The sequence below is a fragment of the Tupaia chinensis genome, unplaced genomic scaffold, assembly GCF_000334495.1.
Source record: "Tupaia chinensis unplaced genomic scaffold, TupChi_1.0 Scaffold139457_1, whole genome shotgun sequence".
Classification (NCBI taxonomy): domain Eukaryota; kingdom Metazoa; phylum Chordata; class Mammalia; order Scandentia; family Tupaiidae; genus Tupaia; species Tupaia belangeri.
Genome location: NW_006199342.1, coordinates 2,619,041 through 2,632,427, shown reverse-complemented (window position 1 = coordinate 2,632,427; position 13,387 = coordinate 2,619,041). Strand labels below are relative to the sequence as shown.

The following is a 13,387-nucleotide window of genomic DNA, read 5'->3' as shown; positions in this document are numbered from 1 at the left end:
GTGATTTTCAAGCCACCAGGTCCAGGGATCTAACTGTGGAGCAGGCTCTGTGGGACCTGGTGATCTTCACCTCCACGCCACCTGTTCATCCCTCCCTGTATCTTAACATTCCCTTCCCTGTTTCCAGATCTCTTCTAAGTGCACCAGTCAATTGGGTTATAGGACCCACTCTCCTGACTTCATTTAACTTGATTACTTCTGTAAGACCCTATTTCAAAATAAGGTCATATTCTGAAGATCTGAAAGTTAAGACTTCAACATAATGATTTTTTTGGTGGGGACCCTCATCAACACATGACAGACAGTAAGTCTTTCACAATGTTTCATTCAGTAACTTGTTCTTAACATTCCAGATGTCATAATGTAGCACTTTCCCTTCCACTCCACATCCACTCTACATGGCAGGGCATGGGAATACATAAGCTCTGGGCTCTGGGGTTTTATAGATAAGTCTGGGTGCTGTGTCAAATTAAGATATCTGTGTTATCAGCAAGAAGGGACTTAAGAGAAAAATATGAAAGAAATGGAGAGTTCAACTAGTCATCCCTCTTCATTCTCTCCTTCTTGTTCAAAAGAACATTTATTTATTGTGTTGCTTTAGCAAAAGTGACCCAAAGTTTTGAGAACATCATCAAGAGTGTATTTAAACAAAAATGAACATTTTTCTTCCTTACTGTTGTATGAGAACATAGACCAGAGACATCTCCCATATATCAAGGATAAATTGGGTCAGACTGAAATAATCCAGGAGGAGAAATTCCTGTTATCTCTTGTTCTTATTCTCTCAATACCTGATCTTTTATCATTTGACGGAGTTAATGGGAACTGAAATGGCAGTGCTTGCTACTTTTAGATGACTTACATGCCCTAAGAAGCAGAATGGTGGTTCTAATTTTAGGGGAAAATTAAGTAAAATATTGTTGTATGCTTACCGGCTGGGTAGAAAAGAAATAATTAAAAATAAAATTAAATAAATGAGAAAAAGGAAAACAAACAAACCAAACAACAACAACAACAACAAAAGAAATGTAGTACGTTTTCTTCATCAAAAAGGTGGTGGGGAACCAGCAGTTAGCGTAATGGCTATGTCGCTGGACTCCCACGTAGTCGACCGCGGTTCACGTCCTGGATCCGGTGGCTTAAAACTCACGCCGGGCGCGTGTGCGTGTGTGCCCAAGATCCCGAGAGGAGAATGGAGGAGAAGGGATTGCAGCGTGACCATCCCCTCTGGGGGGTGATTTCTCACTTTCTGTCTCTCTGTCTTTCTCTGTCTGGCGAGCGCATGCGCCCTATAGCAAAAAAAACCTCTCAAAAAAAATAAAAAGGTGGTGGAACAACTATAATCTTATGAAATCTTTCTTGATGACTTTACAGAAAGGAAGTGTAGATGGTCCTCGACTTACATTGGGGCTGTGTTTTGATGAACCCATTTTAAATTGAAAATATCCCAAATCAAAATGTATTTAATACACCCAATATACTGACAATCATAGTTTGGACTAGCCTAACTTAAACATGCTCAGAATACATAAATTCCTTGCAGTTGAGAAGAATCATCCAACATAAAGCCCATCTGATAATATTGTTTTGACTATCTCATGTAATTTATTGAACGGTATATCTGAAAATGAAAAATAAAATAGCTGTACGCGTACTCAAAGTTGTTTGTACCGAATGTATATTGCTTTCACATCATTGTAGGAATGACAAATCCTAAACCAGACTATCATAAGGTGGGGACTTTCTGTAATATAATAATTTGGATAATGCATTGGTTTGAACTACTATAACATATTTTATGGTGTTTAGAGAAATAAAAGGCTGATAGGCATTTTTTTCTTTGTGTAAGGACAGTGTTCAGGTATTTAGAACATGAGAGTTAATGGGAAAGTATTTATAAATTGAGAAAGCCAGTAAATGGATAACTTAATGAGATGGGAGGAGTCTAAGGAGATTTCAGCATTTGATGAGAGACAGGGAGGCTGACAGATCTGGTCTGACGAGGGAGATCTCCACTAAGTGTGTGAACAGGCTCTGAGGAGACCTCAATAAGCTTGTGGAAAAATGGAAGTATGAGTTTATTTTGGTGCAAAACTTTTTAGTTTTTGAAATCTATGTGTAGTTTTTCATAGTATCATTTTCCATATTGTGATATTTTTTACTTAAAATGGGTTATTGGAACACAACCCCATTCCCCAACATAGGTTGAAAGACATCTGCACTTCATTCCTGGTGAGGTCACCCCTTACATGTCTCTCTCTCTCTCTCTTTTTTTTTTTTTTTGGTAAAACCAGGCCACTTTAATGTTTTTGTACAATTTAATAAATAATCTTTTGATGACTACAGACATGTAAGACCGGCTATATTCAGAAACATCAGTTATGATGGTTTTCCAGATGGTGTATCATCTTCAAAATTACAAGGAGTTATTTGTATGCAACTGCTATCAAACCAGTAAGACAGCATTTATGCATCCATCATTTGCAGGATTGTTGGTAACCTGGGCATATTTCTCCCAAAAAACCTTGCCTCCTTGTGTCACAAGGCCCAACTCGCTCACGTTCATCTCAGTGATGATAACATCCTGGTGATAACAACCGAAGTTGTATATAGTGGGGATGAGGGATTCTTCTTTACGCTGAATATTGGCAGGCAAAAGGTGGCTTTCAGTTCAGGATGTGTTACGTGGACCTTCTTGAAATGTAAGCCGACTGGCCTAATGAATCTTTCACATTTAGGTGGTTTTCTAGTAAAGCATCGCCAACGAAGCAGACTTTTGGAACCATCCTCTTCCATGCCTTCTTCTTTCCCTTTCCTGTTCGAATAACTTTTAATACTTCTGTTTCTCCGTGGGCTCGAACTTTGGGTAGAGGGACTTCCCATTTTCCCACTTTCTCTTTCTGTTTTTGTTTAATCATATTGGAAAGTACTTTAGCTCAGGACTGCCTTTCTCTATCCAGCAGATAGGCAGGTACTGCTCCTTGTGGAGTCTTTTCATCATTCTTCTGTTTGGTGTTCCTCTTTTCATGCATCTTGATAGTCTTTTTCATTTGTATTTTCTCAGCATGGTGCTGTTGATAGAACTTAGACTTCAGACCAATCATCTTTTTTGCCATCTTTGAACATTCATGAGCCTCTCAATGTCCCTTCTTTCTCTTTTTCTCATGGTAATCCAAATGGTATCCATAGCGTTTACCATATAATTCAATATATTTGTTTTGTGGCATGGTGACAGCTGCAGAGTTGTCAGGAGCAGCCTCCCGGATGCAGAGAAGTTGTCAACTTTCAGGTCTCAGAGACCAATAAGCTGACCTTATGTGGTCTGGAATGGGAAAAGATCCCTTACATGTCTTGATACCAGTATTGGTGCTAGGACTTCTGTTTCAATTTTTATTGCAACTTTATCACCAACTTAAAAATGCACTATTGGGAACATTTTCTTAGTTTTCTGCTCTGGCAGTGGGATCCTGGGCCATGTCAGAACTGTAACCTGTGTAAACAGGAGTGAGAAGCTTAACATTTCCAATTCCATGATCTTCATGTTTTTAAATGGTAAGTCAAAATGTCACATTAACATAGGATTTTGTCCTGAATTTTAGCTAATTAAAACCTTAGAGAATTGATTAGATGATGGTTATAGAATTATTTCCTTTTCCAGTTTAGTCATAAAAAGCTCTCTATTGTCTCTGTGGGCCAAGAATTTTAATCATGGTTTGATCAGTCATTACCAAAATTTTGGATGTTATATTTGTAGATTTTATGAACAATTACACCTTTGGAAAGAGTTAATATTTAAATCACAACTCCTTTGTCATAAAATGCTAACATGTTAAATTTCCATTGATTATAGTCAGCAAAAATCTATTTGATGGATATGACCATTTACTCTCCAGAATTAATATTTATGAATGTTTTCTGTAAATGGAAGTAAAAAGATTGTATATGAAGATATTGACTGAATATTTTAACACTGGTTTATTTACTAGTTTTTGATGATGTCTCACATTTTCAGTGCAATGAAGGAGTATCCCTATCACCTATCATGATTCTGAAAATTTGTATTTAGGGTGGTGGAGAAGGTTCATCCCATTGGGAATTTAGGGAAGAGATAGGTGTTGAGGAAGGCTTTCTAGAGGAACTAATATTTTGAACTTGGTTTTTAATGACTAAAAAGCTTCTCTGCCATTTATTTTCTGTCTATAATTATGGGAATAAAAACAACAAAATTGTTTTAAAAATCGGTTGGATCTCAACCCAAGAAGTGAATACTCTAACTTTATCCTCCACGAAAGAGAATATGTATTTAAAAAGTACTTTACCCCAGAGTATATACTTTCTTTAAAAAAATTTAGAGTCCTCCACCCCCACCCCATGGCATGTGTGCTCACCAGAGAGACAAAGACAGTGAGAAGGAAAGTGAGGAGTCACCCCCCTGGGAGAATGGCCATGCTGCAGTCCCTTCTCCTCTCTTTATTCTCCTCCTGGGATCTTGAGCATGCATATACATGCACTCTCAGTGATGTTCAAGCCACCGGGTCTGGGACTCAAGCCACAGTTGACCATGTGGGAGTCTAGCACTGTAGTTGTTATACCATTTTCTGGCCCCTGAGCTATGTACAGTTTTTTGCACAGACTTTACTGACTTAATCTGATTAGAAATTTGAATATGAAATTTTTACTTGATAATTTTGTCTTTTCATTGTGGCTGAAGAGGCTCTATTCTCTAAGATATACTTAGAATTCATTCATGAATCAGTCTAATTAGAAGTGAAGAATATAGACAAGCATAATCTAAACCAAACTTAAAAATAATCTGCCAAACTCTTGTAGGTTTTCTGATATTACAAAGGTAAAAATGCCATGAAAATAAAAATGTTTTAATTTCATTAAACCTTTAATTTAATATTGTTTAAAAACTCATTTTAGTGTTAGCCATTGAGAGAGGATGTCTATTACCTTTGCCCCTTGATTAGGGGAAAAAATAAAAAACAGCTCGTAAGAGGGGCCAGCAGGTGGTGTGGTGGTTAAGACGCTAGACTCCAACATGGCTAAGTTTGAGGCCCAGTGGGATGGGGAGGGTGGAGGTGAGTGGGGCGAAGGGGTGGGGGAGCACTTGAAAATTATGCCAGGCAAGTGAGTGTCTTTGCCCAATATTCCTAGAGGAGAATGGAGAAGGGATTGCAGTGTGACCGTCCTACCTCCACCCTACCCCCGTATGTCCCTGGGAGGTGATTTCTCACTTTCTCTCTCTCTGTTTCTCTGGTAAGCATATGGCAAAATCTAAAAACAAAAACAACAGCAAAAAAGAAAAAACTCTAAGAAATCAGAAACTATTTTATTTATTCAACTCATTTAACAAATAATTTGAAGCTCAGTTTTACACTAGAATCATGATAGGTGATAGGGATACAACTGAGAAATTCACAGCTGTTGGCTTTAAGAGAAGAACTTTCTAGGTGAGGAGAAAAGGCTTTTTTTTTTTTTTTTTTTTTTTGAGAGATTTTCACTGTAGGGCGCGTGGGCTCACCAGACAGACAGAGAGAGACATAGAGACAGAAAGCGAGAAATCACCCCCCAGGGGGGATGGTCACGCCGCAATCCCTTCTCCTCCATTCTCCTCTCAGGATCTTGGGCACGCACGCACACGCGCCCGGCGTGAGTTTTAAGCCACCGGGTCCGGAACGTGAACCACGGTCGACTACGTGAGAGTCCAGCGACATAGCCATTACGCTAACTGCTGGTTCCCAAGGAGAAAAGGCTTTTAATCAGTAGGACTATCACAGAATTCTGAAAATTTGTATACAGGGTAATGGAGGAAGTTCATCCCAGTGGGAATTCAGGGAAGAGAGAGAGGTTGAGGAAGACTTTCTAGAGGAACTAATATTTTGACCTTGTTTTTTAATGAGAAAAAGGCTCCTCTGTTATTTTTGTTTCTTTCTTTCTTTTTTTTTTTTTTTGAGAGGTTTTTGCTATAGAGCACGTGCGCTCACCAGACAGACAGAGACAGAGAGACAGAAAGCGAGAAATCACCCCCCAGGGGGGATGGCCACACCACAATCCCTTCTCCTCCATTCTCCTCTTGGGATCTTGGGCACACACGCACATGCACTCAGCGTGAGTTTTAAGCCACAGGGTCCGGGACTTGAACCATGGTCGACTTCATGGGAGTCCAGCAACATAGCCATTACGCTAACTGTTGGTCCCATTTATTTTATTTCTGTAATCATGAGAATAAAAAAAACAACAAAATTATTATTATTATTTTGCTATATGGTGTGTGCACTTGCCAGAGAGACAGAGAGACAGAAAGTGAGAAATCACCCCCTGGGAGGATGGCCACACAGCAATCCCTTCTCCTCCATTCTCCTCTTGGGATCTTGGGCACACACGTACCCGTGCCTGGCGTGAGTTTAAGCCACTGGGTCTGGGACTTGAACCACAGTCGGCTACATGGGAGTCCAGTGACATACTCATTACAGCAACTGCTGGTCCCACAAAATTATTTTTAAAAATCTGTTGGCTCTCAACCCAAGAAGAAGTGGATACTCTGACTTTATCCTCCATGAGAGCAAATGATGAGAAGGGCTGGTCTTCAAATGAGGAGGAAAAAGCCAAAGCCTTAAATGCCCTTGAAACCCTCCCTGGGAGTGTCCTGGTATGTGAGGTGAATGTTAGTTTTCAGATGGAGGAATTTGGGGGTGGAAGACTGCTGTAGAAGCAGGCTTTGTGGAGGGCGGGTATTAAGACGACAGTGGTTGGATGTCGGTGGGGCCCGCTTACCTGAGGCTTGAAGGACTTGGGCAGGGACAGCCACTCCTGCTGCATTGCTCACCTCCAGTCATCTCTATTGGTGTCTTTTTTCTCCTTTAAATATGAAACCTCAAGACACTCGCCTAGGCATATGAGCGATTCAGCAACTTGGCTGTGCATTAGAATCACCTGGGGAGCTTTTTGAAGAATACAGATTCTTATGTCAGTTACAAATCTACAGGATTACTAGGGGTGGGGCCTGGAAATCCATATATTTTATAACGGTTTTATTGCGATATAATTTGCATATGATAAAGTTCACCCTTTTAAAGTATGGAGATTAGTGACTTTTAGTGTATTAACAAAGTTGTCTAATCATCCACACTAATTCTATATTCTGCAGCCCAAAAAGAAACCCTGTATTTATTAACAGTCAATCCCCAGTCCTCCCTCTGCCATCCTCAGGTAATCACTGATGGGCTTTGTCTACATGGATTTGCCTTTTATGGACATTTCATAGAAATGGAGGGACCAGCAGTTGGCGAAATGGCTGTGTCGCTGAACTCCCATGTAGTCGACTGCGGTTCAAGTCCTGGACCTTGTGGCTTAAACTCACGCCAGGCATGTGTGCATGCGTGCTCAAGATCCCAAGAGGAGAATGGAGGAGAAGGGATTGTGGTGTGGCCATACCCCTGTGGGGTGATTTCTCGCTTTCTGTCTCCCTATCTCTCTGGCGAGTGCACATACCCTGTATTTAAAAAAAAAAAAGAGATGGAATCAAATACTATGTGGCCCTTTGTGACTGACTTATTTATAATGTTTTCATGGTCATGCATGTTTAGTGTATCTCAGGACTTTATTCATTTTATTGCTGAGTAATTCTAATGCATGGGTGTATTACATTTTGTTCATTCATCAGTTGATGAATGTGTGGGTCGTTTTTGCTTTTTCAATAATAGTCCTATGAACATTTTGTCTAAGCTTTTGTGTGGACATATTTCCTTCCTTCCTTCCTTCCTTCCTTCCTTCCTTCCTTCCTTCCTTCCTTCCTTCCTTTCTTGCTTCCTTCCTTCCTTCTGTCCTTTCTTTTTTAAGAATATTTTAACATAGAGCACATGCACTTGCAAAAGAGAGAGAGAAAGACAAAGTGTGGAATCACCCTCCTAGGGGACGGTCATGCTGCAGTCCTTTCTCCTCCATTTTTCTCTTGGGATTTTGGGCATGCACACACATGGGCCTGACGTGTTTCTCAGGCCACTGAGTATGGAACTTGTACCCATGGAGTTGGTCGTGTGGGATCCAGCACCTTAGCCCCCACATTTTATTTCTTTGGGATACATACTCAGATGTGGAATTGCTGAGTCATATGGTAAACTCTGTGGTTAATTTTCTAAGCAACCACCAAACTGTTGTCCAAACTGCCTGTAGCATTTTACGTTTGCACTAGCATAACATGAGGGTTTCAGTATCTCCACATTCTTCTCAACAGTTGTGTGTAATTGTGTGTATGTGATAGTCTAGCCATCCTAGAGGGTCTGAAATGGTATCTTGTGGTTTTGATTCACATTTCCAAAATATCTGATGATTTGAGCATCTTTTCTTGTGCTTACAGACCTTATATCAGTAGAGAAGATATGCAAGATATGCATGTTTATGCATCTTCTTTAGAGAAGTCTGTTCAGATCCTTTGCATATTTTTAATGAGATTGTCTTTTAATTGTTGTCTTGCAAAAGTACATGCTTTGTTAAAAAATTCTCCTGTGATGATATTGATACAGATAATTCTTGGATAGACAATAGGAAACCACAGGATAGAAAGCTGATCCTCCTATCTTGGGCTGAACATGAAAATTTTTACTTTGAAATACATGGTTGATTTTGTACAGTGCTTCACTTTTTTGGAGCAAGTAAGGCAATATGATTTAATGCTAATTAAATAGAATGATCTAATAGGTACTTTTATTTGTCCTTTGCCAATCCTAATATTGTCATCTTTCTGTGTACTATTGTTAAGTGAAAGTGCTCTTAGACTTTTCCTCAGATCACCTTTAATCTCTAAGTCAATTCTTTCTCTGCAGGACTCCCTCTAATATTATTGTGGTAGATCTCTCCCATTCTAATCTCCCTTCTGGACTCCAGACTTACATATCCTATTGTCTACAGACTTTTACATCTGGATATCTTTTAGGTACTTTAGACTCAATGTATCCAAACCTCAATTCATTTTTCATCTATGCCAAACTCCTGTTTTGAGTTAGTAATTTAAAAACAAAACAAAACAATTTTTTTAATTGCCAGAGGGCATGTTGTACTTGCCAGAGAGGGAGAAAGCAACCCTTGATGGAACCTGATCTTGCTTCAATACCTTCTCCTCCATTTCTCCGTCCTTTAGGAATTTTGGGCACACATGCACACTTAGCCTATTTTATAGGGCCAGGACTCAAACTACAATCATCCGTATTGGATCCAGTTTTCTTAACCACTAAACTCAGGACCAATCCTATGTTCCTGATTTAAAGATACTACAGCTTGGGACCAGCAGATGGCATAATGGTTATATCATTGGACTCCCACGGTCAACCACAGTTCAAATCTTGGGCCTGGGGACTTAAACTTCACACCTGGCATATGTGCATGTGTGCCCAAGATCCTGAGAGGAGAATGGAGGAGAAGGGATTGCAGCATGGTCATCCCCTCTGGGCAGGAGGAGAGGGAGTTGATTTCTCACTTTCTGTCTCTCAGACTTTCTGGAGAGGACATGCGCCCTATAGCAAAAAATCTCTCTAAATCAAAACAAAACAACCACCAAAAAAACACTACAGCTAAGTCACTCAAGAGTATGGAGACATAAAAACTTCTTAGACTGGACTGCCTGCTCTAAGCCCTGGGGTAACAAACATTTCCTATACTACATCTTTAAGATAAGGCTTTAAGAATTCTGGGATTGGTAGAGAATTAGAATTTTCCCCAGGCATTTTTGACAGTCAACTTGTTTTGAAGACCACTGCTAGACACTCTGCAGTTGAAATCCTTCAGTCTGCCATCCTTTGTATTTTCATCCTACTGCATCTGCTGAGTTGTTTCCTGACTATTTCTGCAACCTTCTACATGATCCGACTCTTTGGTATCCCTTCTCTTTTCAACCTGTCCTTCACACTGCTACCAGAATTGTCTTTCTGAAACACAGATGGGGTAAGGTCACATGTGTAATGAAAATTCATTGATGATTTTTCATTAGTTTAAGCTTAGGATAGCCTTTCTGTTTCTTACCGTCTATTATTTCTTTTTGCCTGCTCATCTCCTGCCACTTCCCAAAAGCAATGGAAGGTTCTGCCATTCAGACTCTTATTTGTTCTCAACATTTTCCTGCAACCAGTTCTTAGACTATGTCCTTTCCTTGGCTTTCTATCAAAATTGTAACAGTGTGATCTACAGTGAACCATGCTACATTTATCTCATTGGTTTTGCTGTAATAGTATGAAAACCAATCAAAGGTAGCCTCTTCAAATAATTTACATTTCATAATTCTTAAACAGAGGTTATATAATGTAAAATTATTGAATCTACCTGGACAAAACCTATTAATACATAATATGCACACATACATATCCATCCTACTTTAGATTAGGAGTAAAAGGACATCATATCTTAATCTGTGTGTGGTGTTTTCATTGGGCCACTAGTGGTATTGTAGATATAATTGCTCTCTTTCTCTTACAGTGGCTACCTAAGACATCAGTGTTGATAGGATTCAGTTTAAAGGCGTACATTAGAGCCTCTTACTTGAAACTTAACCTTCCAGCATTAAAAGAGGGAAGGAACAACATGCATTCTTCCAGCTGGAGCAAGTGTTGTTGAGCTATGGAAATGGCATGCATGTTAGTCAACCCACACATTTTGGTCATATGTGTAATTAGTGCACTTGCTGACTCTTTTGCCCACACTCAACTATTTGTGGGTTTACATGTATGTAAATTACACAACCTTAATGTGTAGGTCCAGGTATAATTTGTGTATACTGGGCTGTGACACCGCCACCCACCTGGCTGTCATTTTGTGTATGCGCACAGTAAGCAACCTTACAGTGTTGCTTCTGATAAGATGGGATGTCCTTCACAGGATACTGGCAGCTCTGAGGAATTTGTACTGATAAACTGCTGTGTCTAGAACTGGGACTTGTGTCATAATTTACACTCATATTATCAACACACAATTCTCTGTCTACTTTTCTAATATGTACTCATTTGTATCTTACATACCTAAACCTTACACATTCTAAGTCCTCTTGCCTTCTCTGATAGCCCTTTCTAATATTTAAGTAAAATTGTATGAGTTACCATCTCATATACTGAGGATCTGATTTCTTCCTCTATTTTATCCAGATCTGCCTTTCCTCAGTGTATTTTGGAAAAGTTAGGATGTGACAGGTCATTATGTTTACCAGTAACCTTGTTTTCAGGAGATTATTCCTCTCTATGTTGAGGAAGTATATCTTTGTCATACGGTTTGCCTTGGCCAATAAACTGCAAGAGGAAGTGCTGTGTGTCACTACCTCCTGCTTTGCTTCATTCTCTCTTCTCTCTGCCAAGAGATTACTGTTACTATTTCAGTTAGTGATTGTTTTATCTGATGGTTCTGGCCTGCAGATGATGACAATGTGAAGAAGAGTCCTTAGCTGATCTATAACAAACCTTAATGTAGAAAAGAAGTACACCTTTGCTCTTTTATGGCACTGGTAATTTGGGCTTGTTATTATAGCATGTCCTAGGAACTAAGACAACATCTAGCATAGAGTAGGTGTTCATTAAATATTTTATGCATGAATGAACTTGAGCATGGTGCTTTCCAGAGATCTCAAACTGGAATACTCACATTCCTTTTTTCCTTCTTCATTCACTGTGGTCATGTGCCAGTGAGTTTGTAACGTAGCATAAAGATGCAGCATTGTTTTAAAGCATCATCTTCTTTAAGAGACATTTGAGAAAATAAAACATTCTTTAAAAATTAAAGCAGACATGGTTGAGGAATTTTACAGAGTTCATGGAAAAATGTGTATTATGAAAAAACTATGCATGGATTTCAAAATTGTTTTGTACCAAAATAAACTTGTACTTTGATTCAATTTTCTCACAGATTTTGTTGTTCTTGGTTTTGCTGTAGGGTGCATGCACTCACTAAAGAGAGTCAGAGAGAGAAAGGGAAAGTGAGAAATCACCTCCTAGGGAGGATGGCCATATAGCAATCCCTTCTCCGCTCTCTTTTTGTGATTTTGGGCATGCATGCACATATACCCAGTGTGATTCTCAAGCTTCCATATTTGGGATTTGAATGACAAACCTGGCTATGTGGGATCCAGTGCCTTAACCTCCACACCAAATGTTGTACGCCACCTCCCCCCCCCCCCCCGACTCCCAACCTGGAGATCTTTTGAAGTCCAGTCCTATATGGAATAGAACACAACCATCATGGGAATTTTTTAAAAATGCAAGTCTTCGGGAATTTTCATGCCAGTAGAGAAGTGCTTCAAGTTCTGTTCCCAAACCCCTTGGACATGTGTGAGAAGCCTTGATAATCTCCGAATTTCAGTTTTGGCCTCTCTGAACTACTGTGTTTGGACAACAGTGGAGATGCCAAAGGCCTTTCAGGAGTGACTACATGGTGTGAACAGCAGCACATGGAGAGCCAGAAGCCTTGGGCTCAGGTACTTGGCATGCTACTGAATAGGCATGGACTCTCTCAGGTTGTGGAATCTTGAACCCAGACTCAGGAAAAGATGTGCTAACACTTCTGCTATGTGTTCCACTGGATTTTTCCAGGAGTGATACATTTAAGAACTTTGAGAATTATTAAACTCTATTATACCAACCGAAAAGTGATGTGAAATTCTAGCAATCTTTCTAAATATGAAATTTTATTGATACTGTAATTCCACTGGGTGGCAGTATTCACTTATACTCTACTATAATTTCTACATTCTGTGTATAACCACACCAAAAATAATTTCATCACTATTTTAAATACATTTCCCATTCTCTCTCAACTTTGTTTTTCTCCTTTCTCTCAAATATTTTTAAAACGTTTATTTACTTAGTTCTTCAGAGAGAAAGAGGAAGATAGATAGGACCCCCACAGTGTCCTCACACTGTGACCTGCTCCCAGTCTCAGCTGTTCTGATCACAGCCACACCTGTGTACCCAGTGTGCTCAGTGAGGTCCTGGGACATGTCCCAGGTTGGCATGACCTTTCCCACATAGGTCCACTGGGTCACCCCCTGGTCTCATCTCCCCAACAATTCTGAAAACATTGTCTCTTTTTCTTTAAAAAAAAAAAATTAATGAAATAAATGTGAGGACATTCTCCTTAACACTTAGCCATTTATTCAGAACTTCTGCTTCATTTGGGAGAAGTACCAGATAGCTTAATTATGCTCAGATATAAGCAAATTACTTTAACATTGGTAATTAAAATCCATTAAAAATCACCTATAATAATCTTGCCATTGATTCCTTATGAATGCTTTGGCAATTAATGTTCCAATAAACCCATGTGGACCTTTTTAAAAATTAACTAATAATACCTGTACTACCTATTTTATTCTGTGTATTAGAAGCATATCGCATGGGGGCCCCGGGCCCTG

The 13,387-nt window shown here is 39.5% G+C and overlaps 1 pseudogene; it reads right to left on the bottom strand.

The window, feature by feature from the left end:
* Positions 1-2,446: 2,446 nt before the first annotated feature.
* LOC106736375 (ribosome biogenesis protein NSA2 homolog) lies at positions 2,447-3,227 on the bottom strand (annotated as a pseudogene).
* Between the last annotated feature and the right edge of the window lie 10,160 nt (positions 3,228-13,387).